The following is a 25,511-nucleotide window of genomic DNA, read 5'->3' as shown; positions in this document are numbered from 1 at the left end:
GATTGAAGTGATCGATGGTGTGCAGCCTCATATTAGGGCAAATGATCTCGGACGGAAGTACGTCATTTCCCGAATGGTCTTTAGAAAATTTTCGTGAAATTGCCATTCAAATAAGTCGCTCGTTTTCCGATCGTCTTCTGGGCCTGTATGTCTCATCCCAACCCTTCCGAATAATTGTCTGGACACGATCTTAAAGTGAGAGAGCCAGACATTTAGGTCGTCGATTACTCGATTAAGACAAGGGATCGAAACAGTGTTGACCTGTTTGCATACCCTCTAGGCTGAACCAACATAGCTTAGTTGGTTCGGAGAATCATATCGAAGTTTCAATGGTGCGACTGCTACATAACACCGGACTTATTTTTACGAAAATTTGGTTCAAGAAATTAAACCAAATTTTCGTAAAGGGAAACTACATTGAAAATTAAGTTAAATCAAAGAAATTATGTACAGCAAATAAGGAACTATTCATTCAAATTAATATGTATTGTTGTTTTCATTATTTACAAAATAAAACTAATGCAAAGCTCTTGAATTGACATTCTTTCTCACCTTTCACCCCTTTAGTTCATTCACATTTGCACTCAACCAATACTTCTCGTAAATCATCCGGTACTGAACGAATTCCAATAAGATTGGATAATTTTCAGACCATATAACAGTTATTTCATTCAGAATCAACGAAAGTTTTCTTCACAAAACGTCCAATCATTTGTTGGAACCAATTTTGGTACGAAGTTAATCTAAATCAGTTTAATTTGTAAGAGCAACTCCAACTTTTTCTGGAAAAATCTCCTCAAATAAAACGCATATCTCCTTTACATTCTTTCTCAATATAATAGCAATTTTCTTCAACTCCAAATGTGTTTTGGATAGCAAGATTTTGCCCAAACAGTTTTCATAATACAACCAAATATCCGCAATAGATCATACAACACCGAAATTTATTCGGTTAAAATATCTACCTTGCTTTAAAGCAATCCGTATTACTTCATGTCATCACATTATCAACTCCAAAAGTAAAACTTTTGAATAATGAATGCAATCAATATACCGCACCACCTTAATCTTCAAACGTTACGCGTAACGCTTACCACTCGAATGAACCAAAGCAGGCCGCCGGTGGGAGAGAAATGTCAAAACAAAATCAAACAGCATAATCGGTGCAAAGTGCTTTTCTCGGCAAAAATTTTTAGGTTTTCAGGTAATTCATCAGCAAAATGGCCTTAGAATTTCACAAAAAGGATCTCAAACGAAGCGCGAAGTTAAACTGGTGAGTTAAAATGTAAATTTATAATGTTTTGTTTATTTTTCTAGGAACTACGACGGAACAAAGGAATCGAAAATCGAATGTTTTGAAGAAAATTCGCTGGATGGAAGAAGCTCTCAGGTAAGTATAATTCTAATATTTGTTTTAATTTTTTCTTTTAGGTGCAGGCAGATAAAAAACGGAACTGAAATCCAGACCCCGGAACATATTCACTGGCAATCCAACCCAGTCCAACAAGATTCGTAGCAGGAGGAACTCGGTCGACAGTTTTCCACCCACGACAACGTGCGCTCCCAAGTGAGGTCCCCGTGTCGAGAGTGGATCCCCGCTAACCTTGCTCGCCGCTGCTGAACCCGTTGGGATGTGACTTCGGTGTTTTGCCAAAGAATGCCACCGATCGGAATCTCGTTTTCGGGCTGAAGTTCCCCTGCCAAATCCTCTACCACCGAGGAATTTCCGGCAAAAGGAAGCGTTCCCAAATCCGCGCAATTCCGAACGAATGTCGTTCTTTAGCTGAACCACTACACGGGAAAAACGGAGTCGTAGCAAAGATAACGCAAATAAGCGTTTGCGCAAAACGAGAGCGAAGTTTCTCATGCGCAGGTGCACTATCACCCTTAATTACTCCAACTGTTAACATAAAAAAAAACTCCAATATTTCAACCAAAACCAAGTGTTTGCTTGTTTAAAATATAGCCCTAAAATTTAAAAAAAATATAATATTAGATTCAATAAGGCACTCGATGTTATAGGTTAAGAAATTTGTAAATTAGGCTAAGTTAGAATAAGGGAAGAAATGAATTGTATATATAAATTGTGATAAAAAATATAAAAAATAGGCTAAGTACTAATCTAGATATAAGTAACTATTGTGAACTATAAAAACTAACATTATTTACAAAAATTATGAGAAAAATAACGGGAAGAGCTTATGAAAATTAAGATTAGGGAAAATTTTGCGAATGCAAGCATAGGAGCTCTTCTCGTTTCCTATCCATCAACTTGAATTTGTCGCGTTTAGGTGTTAGGTCTTTTTGTTTAGTTTGTTTTCTTGTTCTTTTTCTTTTTTTTTTAATTTTAGTAAATTCCTAGAATTTCAAATTAATTTTGAACATTGTTGAAGTGAGCTCGATTAACTCGGGTTTGCTCAACATTGTTCTCTTCCGAGAACTTCTGAGACTTCGCGATCAGCGTCTAGCTCACCCCACAGCTAAACTCACGCTATGTTTCCTTAAACAGTACTCCTCTTCAACGCCGTATGGCTCCGAGTTTTATGGTAGTTAGGTCATCATTCTCAGGTTAAACCTTAGAACTCGCTCTTACTTCCGGTCGAGGGGAACGCTTTTTACTTCAACAACGAACAAATTATTTAAAACCCAAGCAATTTTGTGGTAAATTTTCTAATTACTTCCCGGCACACTAGTTAATCTTCCTCCAGTAATTAAAGGTTTTGTGGTAGGATGCAGTCTGAACTTGCTTGATTAGACTAGGGCGGTTTTAATATTTTTTTGCAACCAGACTTTGTTAATTGTGGTGCATTGTCCTTCCTAACATGATAGGTCTTCATAGCTGTAAAAATGTTACCCTTGAGTTTTATGATGGGCTTGTAAGTTTCTTAAGGAACTTACAGTTAAAAATGCCTAACCTTTTTCCATCGAGACTTTCGAGATCATAACAATTTGTTCCCACCACCCTCTTCACTATTGCCTCAATATATTTAGGAGCAAGTTTTCCGCAGAATCCCTTCCCCTTATCTGACTGCTCCGTGTTTCTTTTTAGGACCTTTTCTCCAACCGAGTAGGTAGCACAGTTCGAGTTAGATCGCAGGTTATAATAAGAAGCGTGTTTTTCGTAGGCTGTCTTCAGATTCTTTCGTACCTCTTCGTACAGTTGTTCCTGTTCCGGTTGGTTTAGCTGCCCGTTACTGTTTCCCGGAGAATCTCGTAGATGGCGATACTCTAAACCGTTCGAAATTTGGTTTCTGCCGAATAGGAGGAAATATGGCGTGTATCGTGTGGCTTCGTGTACAGAGTTGCGAATCGCGTTTGCTATCACCTGAAGATTGTTGGTCCATTCCCTATGGTCGTTTTTGATAGAAGCTCTGATTGCAGTGGTTAGAACTCGGTTAACTCTTTCCGAATCGTTTATTTGAGGGTGGTAGTAAGGAGTTCTCCAGTGAGTTACCCCATACTTCTTGAGAAGATTCGAAAAAGGATTAGAAACGAATTGACTTCCATTATCGGACAAGATGACCTCAGGTACCCCAAACAGCCGGAAAATAGAATTTTCAACGAAGTTTACTAGGGAATCAGCAGTAGCTTGTCGGAAAGGTTGTATGAGGACGAACTTCGAGAACAAATCTGTAACCACTAATAGGCAGGTACTTCTTTGCTTTCCCGAGGCTGGCAGAGGGCCCACGTAATCCATGGTGAGAAATTGCCATGGATACTCAGCAATTTTCTTCTGGCCTGTCATAGGTGCTGTTGTGTTCTGGTTCGTGGCTTTGCTAGTTTGACATAGGAGACAAGTCTGGCAGTACTTTTTGACTTCACTTCTCATTAATGGCCAAAAGTAGCGTTCTCTTATTGCAGCTAGCGTCTTCTCAGATCCTAAATGAGCTTGGTTGTGAATGGCTTCTACAATGGCTATCCGATCTACCTTTGGAGGGTATCGTTTCCACTGAAACCTCGGGTCTTCTATCTTGCCGTCTACCTTCACGTACTTTAGAACCTGTCCATCAACAACAAGGAAATCCGGAAAGTCGGCAGGATTTTTCTGAATCTTATCCATCAGTTCTCGATGCTCATCATCGACGGAAATTGTCAAAACGGTCTCAACTGAACGGGATAGGCAGTCTGCCAGTACGTTGCTCTTTCCCTTTCGATATTCTAGTTCTATGTCATACGACTGTATTTTAAGAGCCCACCTTAAAAGCTTCGAATTTCCCGTCTCAACCCCCATTGTAAATAGCCACAAAAGGCTTTTGGCATCGGTCACGACTTTGAAGCGTGTCCCTTCCACATAGTGGCGGAAATGCTCGATCGCTAGCAACACTCCGAGGCACTCTTTTTCCACGGCGGCGTACTTCCTTTGTGTGCTACTCAGTTTCTTGCTATAGTATGCGATGATTCGAGGTTGGTCTTCTACATGCTGGATTAAAGCAGCCCCTACTGCGTTATCGGAGGCGTCTGACTCTATGGAAAACGGCAACTGGAAATCAGGATTTCCTAGAATTGGAGCCGAAATCAAAGCTGACTTCAATTCCCCAAATGCTTCCTCTGCTTTTTCGGTCCAAACGAACTTAGTTTTGCTCTTTTTGAGTAGATCTGAAATTGGTGTAACTATCCGACTATAATTTTTGATGAAACGTTGGTAAAATCCCGCAAGTCCGAGCAAACGGCGGATATCTTTTACGCAACGTGGTCTCGCGTAGTCTAGGATTGGAGCTATCCTCGAATTGTCTATTGAGATTCCTTCCTCGGTCAATAGATACCCCAGATAGGTTACTTGCTTCCGACAAAATCGACTCTTATCCAACGATATAGTCAAATTTCCTTTCTGAAGCCGTTCTGCTATTAGTTTGAGCAGTCTAACGTGTTCACTGAACGAGTTAGTCGCTATGACTATATCGTCCAAGTAAACGAAAACGTTTGGCTCTAAATCAAATCCAATAACGATCGACATCAGTTTACACATGCTAAACGGAGCATTGGTTAATCCGAATGGACAGACTTTGAACCTCCAAAGGCCGGTTGGGGTTCTGAAAGCCGTGTAATCTCGACATTCTTCCTTCAGAGGGATTTGGAAGTAAGCATCTTTAAGATCTACTACTGAAAAATACTTAGCTTTCCCTAATTTATGAAAAATGTCCCCCATCGCTCTCATCGGATAGGCATCTTTCTTCGTCAGGGCGTTGATCTTACGAGAGTCTAAGCAAATCCTCAGTTTTCCGTTAGACTTCCTAACTGGAACTAATGAGCTAGCCCATTCCCCTGAACACTCCTCTATGGCGTCTATTTTCTTGTAGCGTTCTAATTCCAACTCCATCTCAGCTTGGATAGCAGGTGAGCACCTATAAAATGGTTGACGGTGAGGTTTCGCATCCTCTTTCAGAACAATTTCGTGTTCTAAGATCGTTGTTCTTCCCAAACGATTTTCTGTTGTAACAGGAAACTGTCGTATGGCTTCGACTAACATCCCCCTCTCTTCTGCGTCCAACACGTGCTCAGTTTCAATTGTTTCCGGTGAACTGGTTGACGGTTCTGGTAATTCCAGCGCTGGAATATCCAGTGTCTCATCCTGCTCAACCTGTTTGATAACAGGAAGCGTTTCAATAGGCAGTAAAGAGTACTGTACCATGCCAATATCCACCTCTGTCGCGTTTTTAGAACCTACTGTTGTTATTTGTTCGTACCCGTTTTCTCCAACCATCATAGGCTCGATACCAAAAGATTTCCAGAAATTATATCCTAAGATAAACTTCCGGCAAACTTGAGGCACAACAAGTGACGGAATAACTTTTGTAATCCCTCGAAACTCGATTGGTAGTTGGATATAGCCAAGGCACTCGTGGACTGTTTTATCAGCAGTGACTATTTTCAAAGGACTTGGGTGTAACTTAAGTCCATTTTTCGTGGCAATATCCGTTAAACTGGTGACACTCACGCTTGCGCCTGAGTCTAATAGTGCGTCGTATTTAGTGCTGAAGATTCTTACGGATATGTAAGGACATGTTTCTGTGTGAACATTGACTTCACATATTTTAGCAAAAGGATCTTCAAAAGGGTCTTCGGGAACTAGATTAGTGGTTGGAATGCTGTCGTTCCCTGCGCTGCATTCCACTTCTAGTTTCCCATATGAGCCTTCGAGCTTTTAGGATGACTGTCGCAGAACGTGGACGTCTTCCCGGGGTTTCCACAAATGTAGCAGAATATTCTTTTTTCCTCTTTACATTGACGCCACGTGTGCCCTTGCTTTCTGCAGTTCCAACAGAGTGAAACAGGTTTCTCGGTCATCCTTGATTTTTCCATCGTCTCTTGTTTTACTCCTGGTTTCTCTTGATGGCTTCTATTCCGGTCAAACTGTTTACCGATGGCGTTCATCTCGTACCCCGAATACTCTGAGTCAACCGTGTCCGATTTGTCCGCAGTTTCCAAGTTGTGAAGATTCGAACCTCCTTCCCGTTTTTGACTCCCAAAACCACGGAACGCAGGATCGTTAGCATCGATGCGATGTGCGTAAAATGATAGCTTGCGAAGATCAGTGACTGTTCTCAACGCCAACCTAGAACGATAATGTGGTCTCATGTTGTTCCAAACGATTTCGAAAAAATTCTGTTGATCATAAGGGTTGGACAGCATTTTATTTAACCTTTCCAACTCCATCATAAACGCCAAAAACGTTTCATTACGTTGCTGCTTCCTTTCCTGAATACGCTGTTTAGTTCCTTGGTCCTTGCAGGGATTGCCATACATGTATCGGATCCGTTCCTCGAAATCACCCCAACTTTTGAGCTCATCTGAGTAGCATAAGTACCAGTCGTACGCCTCACGCCTCAAAATAGTGTGTATGCGTAGTAGCAGTACATCTTCAGGAATTCGATCCATGCGGGCAAGCATTCTTACTTTGTGTAAGAAATCCTCGAGTGACCTGTGTCGAGAATCGCCGTCAAACGTAAGATGCCACTTCTCCATTCTTCGGTCCGCGTTTTGGATCTCTGAGTCGTGAATTCTCCGACTAAAACCTGGTCTGCTTTCCCTCCGTCTAGGGTAGATCTCCTCGTCCGACGATGAAACGTAGCTCGATGCTTCACTGAGACGACTTCGGGTTCCACGATGCCCTTTCCACGCTGCTTGTGAATTGTTTCGACAGTCTCTATCTAAATCCGGCCTATGTCTGGAATGACGGTGCTCTGTTCGCTGAAGATACCTTGTTCGTTCTTGCGCGTAGTAATCTGCTTCTGATTCGTTTCCGCTCTCCTCCCGATATCGCGATTTCGTTTTGCGTCGATCTCCTTCAGCTGCCCCTAAACGCCTGAAAGTAGATCTGTTGTCGTAGTTTGAAAAGTCGAACTCTTCGTCAGAATAGACGTTTTTCTGCTGGCCCAATTTCCGTTCCATCTTCGATTGTGGGTCACGTTTCCGTTGGTGTGTACGCTCCGAATTCTCACCCTTTCTTCTCGATGGGTTTAGGATATCTTCGTTGACCCGTTGTTCACCCGCCTCTCTTCTCCTGAACGTTACTCCCGGATTTTCCTCCGGCTGATTCTGATACGGTCGCCTGTAGTTGGCCAACTCTGCTTCTAGCTCTTTAATCCTCTCCATCATCAGTGTGAAGTCATTTTCCTTGCCAGTTTCCTCTTGTCTCGAACCAAACTCCTTTTTGATCGTCCCAGTGTGCTGCGTTGGCCACCCGTTTCCTGGAATTGATGGAACCATCGGACACACCATCGGATAAGGCATCACAGGTGATGTGCAAACCATTTGCGATGGCATTTGGCTGTACAACGGTTGCTGAATGTAACCGGTTGTCGTTCTGCTGATGCGATTTGACCCGTTAGGAGGACTTCCTGCCCACGATACAGACGGTTGACCTGCTTGAAAAGGGTCTCTCCCAACTCTTTCGTTACTCGATATGCATGGAGAAATATTTGTGTGCTGTGTCTCTGAACTCTTCTGTTGACTTGTGTCTACCTCTGGTCTAACTGAATTCTTTTTCGAAGGTCCGGTAGAGGAAAACTTGCTGAGAATGTCCTTGATATCCTTGCAAAGTTCCCTCTTCATCTCCTTAGAAGCTTCCTCAGATGCTGTACAGTTTGAGGTCCTATGCCAATAGTGTTTCAGACGAGAAACTGATTTCTCGTCAGGGCCACCTTCCAACTTTTTACGAAGATCGTTAACTATTCCTGCAATACGATCAAATTCTTGATCTATCGTGTAAGGCGATGTATATTTGTTGCCCTCTTTTACGTCTTGAAAGAACAGTTTCCCTAAAAGTCGACATTTTTCTTCCATACTCTGCTTTATTTCATCCTTTTTCCCACGAATCATCAACTCGTAGTCAACTTCTTCACTAGTCAGATGATCCACTCGCGGAAAATTAGAAGGCATTTTGACCGATTGGTGTTAAAAAAAAAATCAAATTCTGTGGCAAATTTATTGAACAATTCAGAAAAAAAATAGTATAAAAATATACTAATAAATAAATAATAAAAATCTAAAGAATATAAATAACATAGTAAATAAAATTATAAAAAAATCAAGTTATAGTAAAAGAAAAATAAATTTGGTAAAATATTTAATGTAAAGAACAAACTATAGCGACACAAATTATGAATAGAAAATTACACTAATACTACGATTATACTGAAGTCTTTAAATTAGTTTTCAAGCAGTCTTGAGAAACGTAATCTGTACGGTGTGGTTTGAAACCAACAGCCGTACGCAAAACAGTACAGTAAAACCGTACGCAGAACTGTATGAGCTGAGCTCATACGCAGAATAGTGAACAGAATAATTTTAATCCAGAAGAACTAATTAATCAATTGTTTAATGCTGTACCAAATATACTTAAAATACAAAAATAAGTCCAATTTACTCTATAAATGAAAGAAATTCTCCACAAGAATACCCACAGAAGAAAAAACGTAGCTTGAACCTACAATTGGGTCTTGAGATTGCCTAAAATTCCGAAAAGAAATTTCCAATAAGCTTAAAAACCTTTTCGTTGGGCGCCAAAATGTGGCCAGCACTGTATCGATCCCTTGCAAGTATGCAACTTATGCGCCACTTCGTTACCGAAGATTGCACACCACGTCTAAATTGCCCGGCTGGGACTCTCTTCAGGGCGAGTCAAGAAGATAGTCCGGAAAGATTATGAGGATCGATTCAGGCAGGCTTTCAAAGAAGAACGAAAAACTCGAGTGAAACTCGGACTCACTCAAAATGAATTTCAAAAACCCTAGAACTCCCTAAAAACATCCGGTAAGAGATCACCCATACCTAAAGTTAATATCATAGGACCAAAGAAAACATCGCACTAGAAAGCGAACGGTAGTGGAAGAGCAAATTCAAAATCAGAGCACATGGCTCGGAACACATGGACGACGTTACGCGTAGTGATGTGATATCAGTGTTTCATCCACTAAAAACTTTCGGGTAGGAGAATTAAGCCCATAATATATTCAGAATAGAAATACAATCATTAAGTGTTTAAACAAAAGTGTGCTTCAGGATTGTATTTAGGTAAGTAAAATCATAATTAGTTTCTAATTAGGTAATTCATTTTCATTCCATGGATTTTAGTGGGTGAAGACTTATCTATCTATTTACATTGGTGTGTGATTATAATTTTTCTCGTTTCCTATCTATTTCATTCTCCTACCAGTGCGTGCAACTAATTCTCTCTCACCCTAACTCTCTTTCAGGATTCAGTAGCTGGAACCGTGCTGTGCTAAGGAAGGGGCCAGAAGATTCATTTGGCAAGCGTAACGCTTACCACACTCGAGTGTTATGCTTTTAGATTTTATGTGGGGCGTTCATAAATAAGGTTCAAAATTAGTATGCATACTTTTTATGCCATCCACTTTATAAAAATCTTGGACGCGTCCAACGGATAAGCGGTCCGTGAAAAATATGTCGGACATACAATGTGGTTCGTCTTTCGTGGACGAACATAAATGCTGCTGATGGGACAAAAGGAGATCAATAGATTGACTCACCGGAGTTGTATTCTTTTTGCTTGTAGCTTACTTACGGCAGAGGCCGCGTGTGCTGCTTGTTTGGCTGCTACGGCTACCGCTGCTCCAATAGTTAGTTTCTACCCAAGCGCTGTTAGGTCGTTGACCGTCTCGGGGCTTAGTGTGATCAGATCGCTGATCGCAATCGGTTGATGCTCGGGAGGCTGTTGGTTATCCCGAGGATGAATGATGTTGGGGTGTTATGCTTCAGCATAAAAGTGGTCGATTTGGGCTGGGCTCGGGTTGACTTCGGGGTGAAGATGTCCCTTTTAATCAACCGGAGATTCAATTCCGGATCGCGGGTCGTCTTAACGATGATTGCTGGGCGGTGGATTCTCGTGCAGGCTGCTGCTGTTGGCGAAAAGGGTGTGCCTAATCAGGCAAGAAAAGTTAGCACAGCACGAGCACGGTTTGGTCCCTAAGCACGACTTTACCTGCTATGTAGTTTTAAATACACGCACTCACGCACTTTAGCCCTATCGTAGCAGTTTCTTTACTTGCTGCTGAACGAAAAGAAAGATTTTTAGCCTCAGAACTATTGATTTCACATCACTTATACCTCTACTGAAATTCAAATAAGAAAAACGGCGCGAACAAAACTACTTCCACACGCGATCACGATCCAGATTGAAGTGATCGATGGTGTGCAGCCTCATATTAGGGCAAATGATCTCGGACGGAAGTACGTCATTTCCCGAATGGTCTTTAGAAAATTTTCGTGAAATTGCCATTCAAATAAGTCGCTCGTTTTCCGATCGTCTTCTGGGCCTGTATGTCTCATCCCAACCCTTCCGAATAATTGTCTGGACACGATCTTAAAGTGAGAGAGCCAGACATTTAGGTCGTCGATTACTCGATTAAGACAAGGGATCGAAACAGTGTTGACCTGTTTGCATACCCTCTAGGCTGAACCAACATAGCTTAGTTGGTTCGGAGAATCATATCGAAGTTTCAATGGTGCGACTGCTACACAGTGACCAAAGTGAAAGATAAATACATCAGTTCAAAATAATAACTTTATGCATATATTTCTAATACAACATGTTGAATTATACTGACAAATTACAGATTGAGAAATGATCAAAAAGAAACTAATACCGTCAACTGGGGCAACATGCAACAATTTTCAACTTCAATGGCTTCTAAAAAACTTATGTTCACAGTTAATCGTATCCTTTATGCATCAAAAGTTTTAAGGATGCTGGGATATCAAATTGGCGTAGTTAAAAAAATTATTGGTTTCCTCAGTTATTTTTAATTTTCTAAAAACATGCGATTTTCACACTCCTTAGAAAATGGGGTAACTTGCAACAAACTTTGTTTTTAATCAAAAAGCTTATGAACACGTACGAAAATTCATAGTTTTTAATATATTTGCGATTACGCATGACAACACCAATTGCAGTAGTTTTTGGGTCTGTAAAAACAAATTTTCACATTTTTTCTGAAAATAAGGATGCTGCATACATTTAGGGGTTAAATAATACTACGAAAAATTCTACAAGCTGAAATCATAAAAATAAATGCTTGGATGAATGAAATTTAAATGTTTACAAACGCGTGATGCAATACATTCATATTCCAGCACATGGAAACGAGATTTACAAGGTATTTCTTTGATTTGCATTTTGTTGCATTTAACCCCAGACACCTAACTGAATTTTAAAAATATTCATTTTAAAAAATTGGGTGATTGTTCGAAAAATATTTTTACACCAACAATGTTGGTATAACATGAGGAAACCTGTAAAAAGTTTGTAGGTAATTTTATCAAGCCGATCCGTCATACTGGGTAAAGTTTTTTTCGGCATCAAAAAATGTTAAAATTTGTACATTTATTGCTCGATTTTTCAAATTTTACATAAAAATAAAAAACTTAAGACAACTAGCTTAAGATGCGAGAAATTATGTCATCATCATTTTGTTATCATTAAAAGATAACTTTATTACAATACATTAAATTAAAAATTGATTCATTGTAGTGTTACATAAATGTTGCATCGAACCCCGCTGTTGCATGATGCCCCGTTTCACGGTAATATAAAAAAATGAATTCCAAGTTTTGTTGTAAATATTCAAAGCAAAAAATAATACAAATCTAGTTAAAATTGCGCAATAAAATTTAACTTGAAAGTATTTTCTTCGAATCAAATCAATTATAGCTAAGATAAATTAAAATAATGATCGATAATAAAAACATTATTAAATATAATGAGAAACTTTTATATTTTTTCAATCGAAGGATTTAAGGTTTAAAATTTTAAGATCTGAATATTTTGACACTATCAGTTGGAATATTTGGCCCTAAAAAGGACATATGGTGGGAACTATGTTTTTCCTATTGAAAATTTTGTTTCAAAAGCAAATGATTATGTTTTCACACAAAAATTCAGATTTGAAAAAAGACGACAAACTTAAGAAAAATATTTTGTTAAATTAAAATAGTTTTACTCGGTTTTTAATTTTGAAAATTTAAACAAAATATGAAGAAGAAAAGCATTAGATTTTTTAATTTTAGAAGGATTTTTTTATTGAACTCGTGCAATCATTTTAAAAAGATTGAAAAAATAATTTAATTGCATTTGAACTGCAAAATGAACTGCATTTTGATGCCTATGATTGGATGATTGATTTGGTAGATTTAAGCGTCTTGAGCTCGAATCTTTCAAATTTTGTCTATAGCCCTGCGATTTGGTGATATGGAGTTATAAAATATAAAATGTATCAGTTTTAAGCGAAATAAATCATTGATAACTGATGAAGTAACAAATCTACGGTTACAGATGAAAATCTAATTCTGAATTTGTTCACTATACTCATTTAATTCAATTAAGTAATAATATTCCAAAGATGATAATGCATGATCTTAAAAGCTCAATTCTACAGTTTAAAAAGAATTAGGAAAGATAAATTACATTACCAGTATTTCTGATATTACTGGATAAAGTTTAAAATAATTAATACATTTAAAAAAATTTGTTCAAAATTCAAATCAATTAAATTTTGCTTTAAAAATAATTGAAATTTTATTTGGTTTAAAACTTTATTAACACTAAACGTACCGGAAGCGGTCAAATGACGGTTTTTGAACTTTGAATGATGATTACACCTTATATAATTTTTTTTCGTAAATTTAACGACAGGACTATTTTTATTTTCAAAATACAAGTATTTTTGCGTTTTTAAAATTTTTCCAAGTGTTGTGGTTTTCGAATAACGCATGTGGTATACCTATTCATACAGTGAGCGGTCAAATGACGGTTTACACTGTTTTCGCTAAAACTTTCTTGTTTCTCAACCGATTTCTTTATAGTTTATAGTTTTGAAAAGCCTATAATGTGACTCAAATATGTTTTTAGACAATTTTCAGCTACAATCAATTATTTCAAAGTTATGTTAAGTCCAAGAAATTTTTTATGAAAAAACATGCTTCAGGAAAATTGCTATAAATCTGTTCATCAGTGCTCGAAAAAAATTCCACTTAATGCATAAAAAAGCTGAAGTTCGAAGCTATAAGTTTCATATACGGAAATTTTTATCAAATTTTTTTTAAGATCATGGCCACAAAAAATGTAAAAAAGTTGTGTAAAACCCGTACTTTTCAATCAATCAACCGCCAAAGCTGTTTCTGTTACAGTAGAAAAATTTCAAAAAATGAATTGGAATGTTGACGTAATTTGTCACATTTTGGCATCTTTAGATTTTTTAAAATACGTAATACATAATTTATGACGAATTTTCAAAGGTAGCTGTTTTTCAAACATTTCATCAATTCGGATTTTTTATACAATTCCTACACCTAAATTCAGCTTTGCACTGGATTTTGAGTACCTATGTTATCGTAAGGTTTAGGCAAAAAAATTATATGCAAAAGAAAGAAAATTTCATACCGGTTCTAGTGATGTAACTGCATTGGCAGTGCAATACTTGACAAAAATATGATAAATAAAACAGTGAAGAAGTTCCTGAATTTTGAAAAGCCAGCACAAATTCTTTCTTGGCAGACGGGCGCAGTGGGTGGTAATATCTCAAAGCTATTTTGCACACGAAGACGGTTGAAAGGAAACAAAAAAACAAACGAGCATTCGCTCAAACTTTCTGGTTTTACTTTCAGAAATATATTTATTATATTTTTGTCAATCATTGCATCGCCAATGTAGTTACATCACTAGAACCGGTATGAAATTTTCTTTCTTTTGAATATAATTTTTTTGCCTAAACCTTACGATAACATACTCAAAATCCAGTGCAAAGCTGAATTTAGGTGTAGGAATTGTATCAAAAATTCGAATTGAGGAAATATTTGAATAACAGCTACCTTTGAAAATTCGTCATAAATTATGTATTACGTATTTTAAAAAAATCTAAAGATGCCAAAATGTGACAAATTACGTCAACATTCCAATTCATTTTTTGAAATTTTTCTACTGTAACAGAAACAGCTTTGGTGGTTGATTGATTGAAAAGTACGGGTTTTACACAACTTTTTAACATTTTTTGTGGCCATGATCTTAAAAAAAACTTGATAAAAATTTCCGTATGTGTAACTTATAGCTTCTAACTTCAGCTTTTTTATGCATTAAGTGGAATTTTTTTCGAGCACTGATGAACAGATTTATAGCAATTTTCCTGAAGCATGTTTTTTCATAAAAAATTTCTTGGACTTAACATAACTTTAAAATAATTGATTGTAGCTGAAAATTGTCTGAAAAACATATTTGAGTCACATTATAGGCTTTTCAAAACTATAAACTATAAAGAAATCGGTGAGAAACAAGAAAGTTTTAGCGAAAACAGTGTAAACCGTCATTTGACCGCTCGCGGTATGAATAGGTGTAGGGTAAGTGAGCCCTATTTTGGCATGGTCCTTTTCTTGGCATGTCAACATATCTTTTCATGTTTTTCAGGTCCAAATTAAATTAAATTTGTTTCAAATCTGTGCATACCGAATTTTTTGATTGTTTGTACTTTAATAAAGAAGTCAATTTTTTCGATCTGTATCCGAGGAAATTATGTTGGAAATCACCGTATGAAAATCAGATGAACTCACCTTTCTAAAGCAACTGTTAAATTCACATGCGCTTTCAAACGCGGACATTCATTTGAAAAATTTGCAATAAATACTCATGCTTACAGTTAAACTCGGCAAAGAATCAAAAAATACTAGAAAGACTAAAAAGTGAATATTTATTTAGGTTTTGAATACAAATTTAAAACTAATTTTGTTCCTTTTCTTGGCATGCAACTTCAATCGAAATACACCACCAGTGTTGGAAGCTGGAAAAATACATGTTCATTAAAGAGGTATTTTTGGGCTGATGTTTTCTTTAAAACTCCATTTAAAACTACGCATAAATGTTTTCATACTAATTGGGTTGTATGATAAGACCGTTGCTATCAACTTAAGCTTCGAAATAAGTTGGAGAACATAAGTGATTCGACTAACTAAAAGTCATATCCAAGCATGTTAAATGCAAAAATCGCTATTTGGGAGCCATGAATCGAAGGTACATTGGTATGCGTGCGAACAACATTTGCATTGCTGTCTGCCGAGCAAAAGCCACGTGGTCTCCTACATAACACAGTGGTTCGAAATATTAAAAAAAAACTAAGTTAAATTAAGCATCTCACATGACTTAAGATGTTTTTCTTATCTAAAAATTGTTAGATCGATGGCAATTTTGACTTTAGTATATAAAATACATAACTAATTGGGTTTTGGAATCGTTTTCTATTGCTTGGGAACCATATATCTACTCAGATTTAATTGTTTTGAATTTTCTTCTAATTTTTTTCATGGAAACAGAAGTTGGAAGTTCAGGAAAATATCGTTTGCTTTCCAATTATTCCTTAAAATATTTGATGTGAGTTGAATTAAAAAAACTGTTTTAGCAAGGTTTACATTCTAACATCTATTTGGCGTGTCAAACCACTGCGCAACACCCCGGGCATTCGAGGTGGCTCTTGCTAGAAGCTCATAATCTCAGCTAACAAATTCAAAAGGGCAAAATTTTTAAATTCCATTCAAGGAATTTTTCAATTTATTACTTTATGAAGCCGAGCACCACAATATGAAGACAGTTGTTTGGTAGTGAAAATAACCGTATGTATCGCAATCGCATTGCGGAATTTCTGGACTTCCGATTTTTTGAAATGAAAGCTTATTTTGTGCTTCCCAGCCAACCAAATTTCATCAATGTTTTCGAAAGCCTTTTTGTTGTATGAGTGGCGCCCGGTGTTCCATCGTCGCATAGAACTTTACGCTCAGCTGACGTCATTCTGTCAGTGGCCTTATATTCAGAATAGCCAACGATTCTGTTAACTGTCAATTGAGCATTGTTGGTAAAGATCTGTTGCACATTGCTGGTGGCCAAGAATCGGATCATCGAAACGGCAAACAATTGGTACGGCGGCCAAGTAATTGGAGCACCGCAGTGAGTACTTAGCATGCATTTTACTCAAATTAATGGAAGTTCCATAGAGAAAACATATTTTTGTTGAACTCTAAGCCAGTTAGCAAGTAAATTCTTTAAAGGATGTTATATGGTGCATTCAACAGGAAGGTAGGAATGTCGAAAAAAAGGGTAAACCATGCCTTAGGTGCCAAGGTCGGGTACATTTACCCTATACAAAGTGTCGGTATGTTTAGTGTTAAACATGGGAAAAAGTACACAAATTGAAAACCTCTATAACTTTTTCGCAGAACTCAAAATTACTTGAAGTCTTTAGGAAAGTTGAAAATTGATTTTTACCTTAATTTTTGGATTTTGTGTTTTGTTTTAAACTTCTGTCAAAATAATACAAAAAAATTTTTTTTCAATGGTTTTAAAATATTTGCAAAAGATTTTGTATGTGATGTTTAGCACCTAGAAGAACAAAAAACACAAAAGAAAATTGAGACTGGTATTAGTTTCTTGAAGAATATTTCATATCAGCACATTTTTTTGGTAATCAAAATTTTTATTTAAAAAGTAGATAATACTAGATTTTAGATTTTAATTTGCTAATTCTGATGACCATCGTGAGTCATGATCAGTGATGGTAAATTTCGCCCGTCACGCTTGACCCGACTATTTAGTGTTGTTTTATCAAACGACTGGCACTGTTCTCAATTGACGGAGCCTCACTACTCGCATGACGGATAAAGCACGACAACAATCAACATTTCTCCATCAGCGACTGGCGAAGCTCCTACACAAGGTCAAAATTTCTCCTGGAGAGTGACTGGCAAATCTCTTCACACTTCGATCGGCTGCTGACGGCAGGTAGGGGAACATGCCCTATTATGCGCCACCTAAGCGAATCGCTGATTTTCTGTGTATTCCCCGTACAAATTGTGTTAAAACTGGGTGTAATCGTTGAAGAAAAGTGTTTTCTACAAATTCCTATGATTTTTCATAACTCAAATTGCTATAGTTTCTTCAAAAACATGATTTTTCAAAACCATATTCAAAGCCACAGAACAAAACTGTGTTGCGAATACGCGCCGCTGTGTATTCAATACGCGCCTAGCAGCCGAACACACCCGAGAGCAGCCGAAGACCGAAAACACACCAATACCTACAGACACTTTTACTGAAAAGAAAATCAAAATGGACTAATAGAAATTTAACAAAAAATGAAAAATAGATTTTTTGGGCTGAATTAACGCTCAAAATATGGTTTTAGACTTTTTGTTCATTTTCAATGAAAATTGGCCTTTTTGAAAAATTAATGCTATTTTCAGCCTACTACGATTGGCGCGTTATAAAGAGCGCATGGGCCGTGATAGAACATACCCATGAAAAGCATACCTTAGCGAGTTCAGTATGATTTTCTAGCATAAAATCATAATTTAGATTCTCCTCTATCGATGTGTCAGAAAATATTGTCTTAATCGTTTTTCTCTGCTTGGGGACACCTTATTAAAAGTGTTTTAAAATTTAGATCGAAATGAAGAAAAACCTAAATTGTGAAATTATTACGACACAGGGGCATTTTAAGGAAAAATTCATATTTGCCATGACCAATCACAGCATTTAAAACAAATTGGTAATATTTTGCAGGCTTAAAATGTGTCAGATTCTTCAAAACAAGAGTGGCGCGTATTAGCCACATGGGGCGTTATATGAACTTTTCCCCTACAACTAATTGAACGACTTGCTGGCAGAGAGCAACAATAGCAATAAAAAACTGAAAACGAGCTTGCTGGCAGGAGCAACAATAATAATAAATGCTTTTCTTGTTCCTCTTCGGTCGTCTTCGGCTTGCTGGCAGGAGGAACAATAATAATAAATGCGTTTCTTTTTCGTCATCGATCGTTTGAATGCGATTGCTTGACTAGGTTATTATTTTAGCTTCAAATGAATGGGGAATGAATGACTGGCAAAAGAAGTGACTGATCGTTAAGGAACAGTCAATTGAGTTTGACGGACCAAGAGGCTTCACAGTCACAGCTTCACGCCTCATGACGATGACTTTTGCCAAGCCTGGTCATGATACATGGCTTCCAACTGATTGATGCATAAAATTAGTATTCGATGAATTCATTTTGAAGCTAAAATGTTTCAAAGTCTGAATTTGGTTGGTTACACTGAATAAAAAACCCATTCTAAAGACGAGGTAGGGTTTTTTTTTTATGTCAAGTTTAGAGTTTCAATGCTAATGGTTGGTTGAATTGCAAATCGAAACTAACAATTTATAACTAGTATCAATTCGAGAACGGTATATACATATGCAGCAATCGGAGATTTATCATATGTATGCAATGTCGTAAAATAAAATGTCTCAAGCTTAGGGTGATCTAAGACAAATAACCGGCGGAGGCGAAAAAATTTCAGACTTTCTTATTAACACTTATTTTACACCTTTTAAGATCAAGAAATTTCTCTTTGCTTTTTCGAAAATTTTACTTGGAAAAAACCTTCATGGGGGGGGGGGGGTTAAACCCCTAACCCCCCCCCCCCCCCCCCCGTTCGCACGGCCTTGATTGTATATTGTATGTATAACATTCATCTCTTATTTTGATACAGTAAATTAAAGTAAACAATTAACATTGAAGACAAAAACGACAGTGAAAATATTTGAGATAGAATTTCAAATACTAATAGTTGATTCAATCGAGACAGTTTTCATTTGGCTTGTTAATTATCAAGTGGAATTGATAATTTCTTGATAAAGTACAGAAGATTCACGATGCCCCGACAGATAGCGTAAGATTCTGGGCGACTTGTATTTGTATGGATTCAAGCGCCTCTGATCAGTCTGGGTATCTGGTGTCTGCGGTCAAGGCTTTAAATTGAATAACAACTTAGTAGAGCATTTAAAGGCGTTTTCACACTCGTAATGTTGTAGGAATTTCAGAATACTGGGATCTTTTTAATCTCTTTCTCCATTGTTGATGTCTTAATTTTTTTTTTCAATAATCTAATAATATTTGTAAGTGTTTATAATTTTCAAATTACAGTTCTACAGTCCTGCCAGATATTAAATTTATCTGTTAAGGTAACATCTTAGAAGTAAAAATTCACAATAAAATATAAACATGTTTAAAATTTCAATACTTTGTTCATAACTTAAAACTCAGAACATGTAGTTTGCAACCACAATAAATTCATTAAAAACTGACCATCTTGGCTAAGAAAGCACCAATAAAGGAGCTTTTGGAACATTTTTATACCATATTTGGTATTTGGCTCCTGGCTACCCCGAAACTGTTATTGGATGACGATGTTCTTTCAATTCAATTCAAAGGAAAGAATAAACTTTCGTATTTCGAAATAGATCCACTTAATTCCAAAACAAAACAAAGTGTTTTGCATCCAAAAAGGCCCATTCAAGCGGATGACGTTTGCAGGACTGGTGACATCAGTTTCACTATAAATTATTTGTACGATAACGTGAATATTACTCCAAAACTGCGAACTAAGAAAAAAAAAATTATAAAAGCTTAAAAAGACCGAATCTTAACATTTCAATATTTAATTGGTAATAATTAGATTAAATTTTAAAAATGGGCATCTGAAGGTTTAAAAACAAGTTAATTGACGAAAAATACAAGAACAACCGTTGATCGACGCTTATACCCCGTTTTCGAAGTGAAATAGCAATTTTATCATAACTCATATAGACATGCATTCTACGGGAGAAATATCTATATATATAGAAAGAAATTTCTGTAGGTATGTTTGTTTGTCCTCTATAGGCTCAGCCGTCTTACGACATAGACAGCTGAAATTTGGCATGGATAAGGACCAGAAATGATGAAAAATGTTTTCTAGATTTTAAGATGACTCCTTTTGAAAGTGGTCGTCCATACATGACAAATATTGTTTTAACCATGTAAGCGTTCTTATACATCGGATTGTCATAAAATTTGCACATGAGTGTTTTGAAGAACGAGCACTTGATTCTAGGTATCAAAGTTGAGAACAGGGTTCGGCATAAGGGGTCGTCTATATCAACTGTTGATGTTTTTTGATATTGGTGTTATTCTTCATTCGATTATGACATTTCAGGCATTGTGAGGTTGGAAGCTTCCATATCGATTGAGTGGTTTAGAGAGCGTTTTTGGGTAGATTTACGGGGGTAGGTAAAGCGGGGTGAGCGTTCTGGGTAGATTGCGAATGTCGTTCCTAATTCCAATATGCTCTATTTTAGCTTCTTCATGGCGTTTGACGAGGATCTCACCATCACGGCCTGGCCAAACAAATTTTATTCCTAGTTCTCCTTGTAAATTTTTCGCATATTCCCGCTTTTTCTGGGAGGTTTTAGAAGACACCCTACAGCAGCTGCTAGTTTATGTACAGTATCCAAAACATTTTCTTGAGCTGTTGAAGGAAGCCCTACAACGACATCATATTTTTCTAATGAAGTTCTATTTGCTCAAGTTCCATTTCAACTTTATTGGACAAGTCACAATGTTTTTGTTGCCAGACGCTCACCGTGTTTTTAAGCTTTTCATTATCCGACTGCATTTTCTTGATGGCCTTACCGATAGATTTGAAATTGCCTCTTAATTCTTCAAACTTACTCGACAGAAACTTCTGTGATTCCTCAATATGTTTATTACAAGACTATCCACAACATCACGGGTTTGAAGTAATTCATCGTGCACCTCGCTACGAATCAACAACTGGTCCTCTTTAATCGTACGAACATACTCCGTAAGTTTCCGGATATCTTCACTGACAGAATCTGTACGATTTATAGCTTGACTGACGTAGTAAACAGATCGACACATTCCGACAAACAGAAGAACGGATTCTTCTTGGTTTTGGTTTTACAATTTCCAAAGATTTTTTTGCACTGAAAATGAATTGCTCTATGACAGTGCACGCATTCAATTACTTTCGTTGTTTCTTGAACAACGCTCTCGCAGATGAAGCAAAACATATTTTTTTCGTCATCCATTTTTTTCTAACTTATTCGAAAACTTTTGGCTAGCAGTGTAGATAAAATGCCAGTTGCTGGGAACGGTCAGCGAATCAAAATAATTGAAACTGTTAGCTACCGGAAACGGTCTGCGAAATCAAAACAACTGTAATATCAGCTACTCGGAACGGCCTCAGCGAGAAGTGAGAAGCGAGAGATTGTCGGTGCGAATGACGCAGTTTTGTTTACAGAAAGACGAAAAGAAGGAACGTAAAAGAAAACTTTATCCGTTTATACTGCACAAAAATCCGGGTTTTTTTCCATGGTACGGTCCTGTCTAGTCCTCGAGATGGATGAGGCAACTCTGCAGATACCACCAGACAAGGTAACAGCGACTTGATCAACAACAGGAAAGTTTTTCTACTCTAACGAATACTTTCTTCTGGAGCGTAAATAACAAACTTCCAAGGTATTGAATTTTGAATTAGGGGTCGGCAAAAGGGGTCGTCCTTATCAAATGAATAATGTTTTTTGCGATATTGGCGTTATTATACATCGGATTGTGATGAAAATTAGTACATGCAATCCATTCCAGCTTTCAAATATAGGATCAGGGGTCGGCCAAAGGGGTCGTCCATATCAACCTTTTGATGTTTTTTTCCAATATTGACGTTATTCTACGTTAGTTAGAATGAGATTAAAAATTCCACATAGGTGTTTCTATCGCTTTCAGGTTTCAAAATTTGAGTAAGGGGTCGTCCATATGATCTGTTGACACTTTTTGCGATATTGTCTTGATTGTACATAGGATTGCATAGAAAATTACAGTGAAGGATTACAGGTTTCAAGTTTTGGATCGTGGTCCATAAAAGGGGTAATCCATGTTAGTTATTCACTGTTTTCGCGATATTGTCGTGGTTATGCATTGTACTGAGATGAAAATCTGCGCATGGGTGTTTAGAAGGACGAGAAATTGATTTTAATTATTTACTTTTAAGTGAGGGGGTTAGACTAAAGGGGTCGTCCATATGAATTTTTCACTATGTTCGCAATATTGAGGCTAAGGTATTGTGATGAAAATTTGGATTTGATTAGATTGTGATGAAAATTTGCACATTGGAGTTTTGAGGAACGAGTAATTGATTTCAGGTGTCAAATTTTGGATCGGGGATAGGAAAAACAGGTCGTCCATATTCATTATTCACTGTTTTTGCTTTATTGTCGTGTTTACGCATCAGATTGAGATTAAATTTTGTACATGGGAGGTTTGAAAGACGGGCAATTAATTTCAGATGATAAATTTTGGATCAGGGATCGGAAAATGGGGTCAGCCATATGAAATATTATTATTATACATCGGATTGTAATGAAAACAAGTACATGAGAGTTTCGCAGCACGAGCAATTGATTTTCGAAGTCCTATTTTGGGGCAGGGTTCAGCAAAAAGGGTTTCTTTACAAAAAAAACCCTATAATTTGGAAAAACAATGGATTCATCAATGACCAATTATAATTGTACAAGATAGTTGCAAACAACTTAACAGAACAGGTGTAAAATTCTTTCAAAAAAAAAAAAAAATGGAAAATATTCTTACAAAAAATACACAGTAAAAACAAAACGCAAGTCGTGGCGAAACTAGGAAAAAATCATCAGTGCTAAACTTATCAGCTAAATGACTAAAAAATTAAACCGCAGTCTTTAAAACTGATGCATTTGAAAAAGGCTCATTTGTATCAATGACAACGACTTGTATCAATCAAAAAATAGTGTGCATCAGTAGGGCTTAATTGACTATGGATTTTTTTTTCAAAACTTTCAACAACTTAGTGAGAATGTTCCATTTTCGAAACTTTGGTTTCAGGAGATTGTTTTTTTAAGTAAAGAATTTTAAACTAAGCGAAAAAATTAGCAGATATTTTAGCTCAGTTATTGATTTCTAGTATACCCCCATACAGAATGTATGGAAAAATATAAACATAAAGGTTTATAACTTTTCCCGCAAAGTCCAAAACTACTAATTGACTTAAAAAAGTGGTTCCTAAGCTTAAATTATTCAATTTGGTTGTATAATTCTACAGTGTTGCCAGAGATAAAACCGATTTTGAATGCAAATTTTTACCTTTTAAAAAAAATCAATTTTTAGGCGTTTGAGTTTTTTTGATAAAAGATCAATATTATGGAGTGAGACCAGTTAAATTTTAGCTTTCAAAACTCTTACTAGCCTGTAGCTTTGCAGTTTCTCTTAGTTTTTTTGTAATTTAGTAAATCTAGAAAAATATAAATTTAATGTACGTCATTAATAATAAGTATCGAATCTCTTCAAAAGAAATCCTTTTCCATTGAGATTCTTATCGTAATCTATTTCAATTAATAAAGGACCACCCTTATGCTTACTTATTATTTGTTTTTTTTTTATCTTCTTAGTTAAATTTTCATTTAATTCACTCCAGCTTAAGCACAAAAACTCGTTGTGGAATTCAATTTATGGAACTCCGGTGAGAAATTTTTCAATCTTTGTCACTGAGCCATGGGCGGTTCTCGATATTTCTACATACATACGTTCATTTGCTCATAATGAATTAACCATGTTTCAAACTCCAAACATTTTTTTTATTGGCCCGCCACACTCTCCCACACCAAAACACTCAACTGAGTTCCCTGGTAATGGACACTTCAGTTCTCAACATGTCTGGCAGCAGAAATTTACAAATGAACGCGAGCAAAAAATTTAAGCATGTTGAAAACATAAATATATTTAATGCGAGGAAATGTATATGAAGATTAAAGTATTATTATAGAGAAGGGATCACAGTGGAAAAAAGTTTGCTTTTAAGCTAGTTTCATGCAGAAATCACTTTCACATGTAAACATCTTTTGCAACTTTGAAATTCATTTTTGAGTACATTTATTTTACTCATGGCAATTGGGCAAAATTTTTCCTTTAAAACTCTTATAGTGCACATAAAGATCCTTTCTGCAACCTTCATGTGAGCAGTTCTTTCCCTTTAATCAGCTAATATGATACTTTCTTAAAATACATACGAGGCTTGTGGTGAACAATACTGCACTTTTCCATATTTCGCACCTTTAAGACGGTTGTAAGAATTGGAAATTTTTTGTGTAGACCTTGTTAAAAATCATTTCCGCAACATATTTCCAGGTGTACAAAATTGTATCGCATTGATATTCCTCATTACTTACAAACGAATGATTATTTTTATGTCTTGGCCTTTCAAATGAAAAATATATTTTTTTGCGAGATCTGAATAAGTTACAAAAACACTATTCTGTTGAAAATTATATCATGTTGGAAATTATATAGAAATGTTAAAAAAATTTGATCAGTTTTGACTTAGTGACCCACGGTTCAGTACAGTTTAAATCCTTCAATTCAGCGTGCTGAATATTCCACAGGTTTTGAAAATGGAAAAATGATAAACTTTATTGCAAATGCCTGAAATGAGAACATTGAACATTCGCATATAATTTTTCCCCTTCAAATGAATCCTGCCATCAATATTTTCACCGAATCGGGAAAACTTTTGTCATTATCCTTCCTGTTTCAGTAAGAGACAAGTTTTTAACTCACCGTTCCGTTTGGTTTTTCCTATCCGCCGTTAAGCTCCAACTGAACTTTGAATATATCCCTTCGGTTTCACCAGGAGAAAATCCCGATGTTCCGGCGGCGTGGTACGGAAATTGCACCTTCCAAAATTGGGTTTTCAACCTTCAAAACTTGGTTCGATATTCCCGAGAAGAAGCGACTTCCAGTTTATCCTATTTTTACGACCAAACTTTAAAATTTTTTTTTAAACAAATTTTCCACAAAACCACACAGAACTCACAGTCACTTGAAGTTATCCTTTGGCTCAAGAAAACCCTGGATAGAATTTTATTTCCAGTTTTCGCTGCTTTCTTTTAGGATAGGACGAAGGATAGTTGAAAACTTCTGTTATTCCGGTGTAAGCCGTTGTTTTCTACGAGTTTGCCCGGGGAAAAAAATTATTTCCTAGATTTGGAGTTTAGGCTTGCCATCTTGGGATGGCACTTGAATTTCAGTTGAATTAGAAAAAAAAACCCGCGACTCAGCCAAACCGAACGTCTTCCGACGCAGACGTTTCGAGACCAATTGGCGGCCTTTCCTCGGGGCAA

The 25,511-nt window shown here is 36.8% G+C and overlaps 1 protein-coding gene across 2 annotated transcripts in view; it reads right to left on the bottom strand.

The window, feature by feature from the left end:
- The window catches only part of LOC129751139 (odorant receptor coreceptor), a 74,971-nt gene extending 49,460 nt beyond the window's left edge, over positions 1-25,511 (bottom strand). The window contains exons 1-2 of one of the 2 annotated variants that reach the window (XM_055746457.1): positions 25,205-25,511; positions 24,949-25,153 (exon numbers count right to left, since the gene is read on the bottom strand). The gene's annotated coding sequence lies outside the window, so the exon portion shown is untranslated. The remainder of the gene's footprint in view (positions 1-24,948; positions 25,154-25,204) is intronic. The other variant, XM_055746458.1, reaches the window with a different exon arrangement.

The sequence above is a fragment of the Uranotaenia lowii genome, chromosome 3, assembly GCF_029784155.1.
Source record: "Uranotaenia lowii strain MFRU-FL chromosome 3, ASM2978415v1, whole genome shotgun sequence".
NCBI lineage: Eukaryota > Metazoa > Arthropoda > Insecta > Diptera > Culicidae > Uranotaenia > Uranotaenia lowii.
The sequence above is the reverse complement of the archived record's forward strand: the minus strand, read 5'-3'. Positions and strand labels throughout refer to the sequence as shown.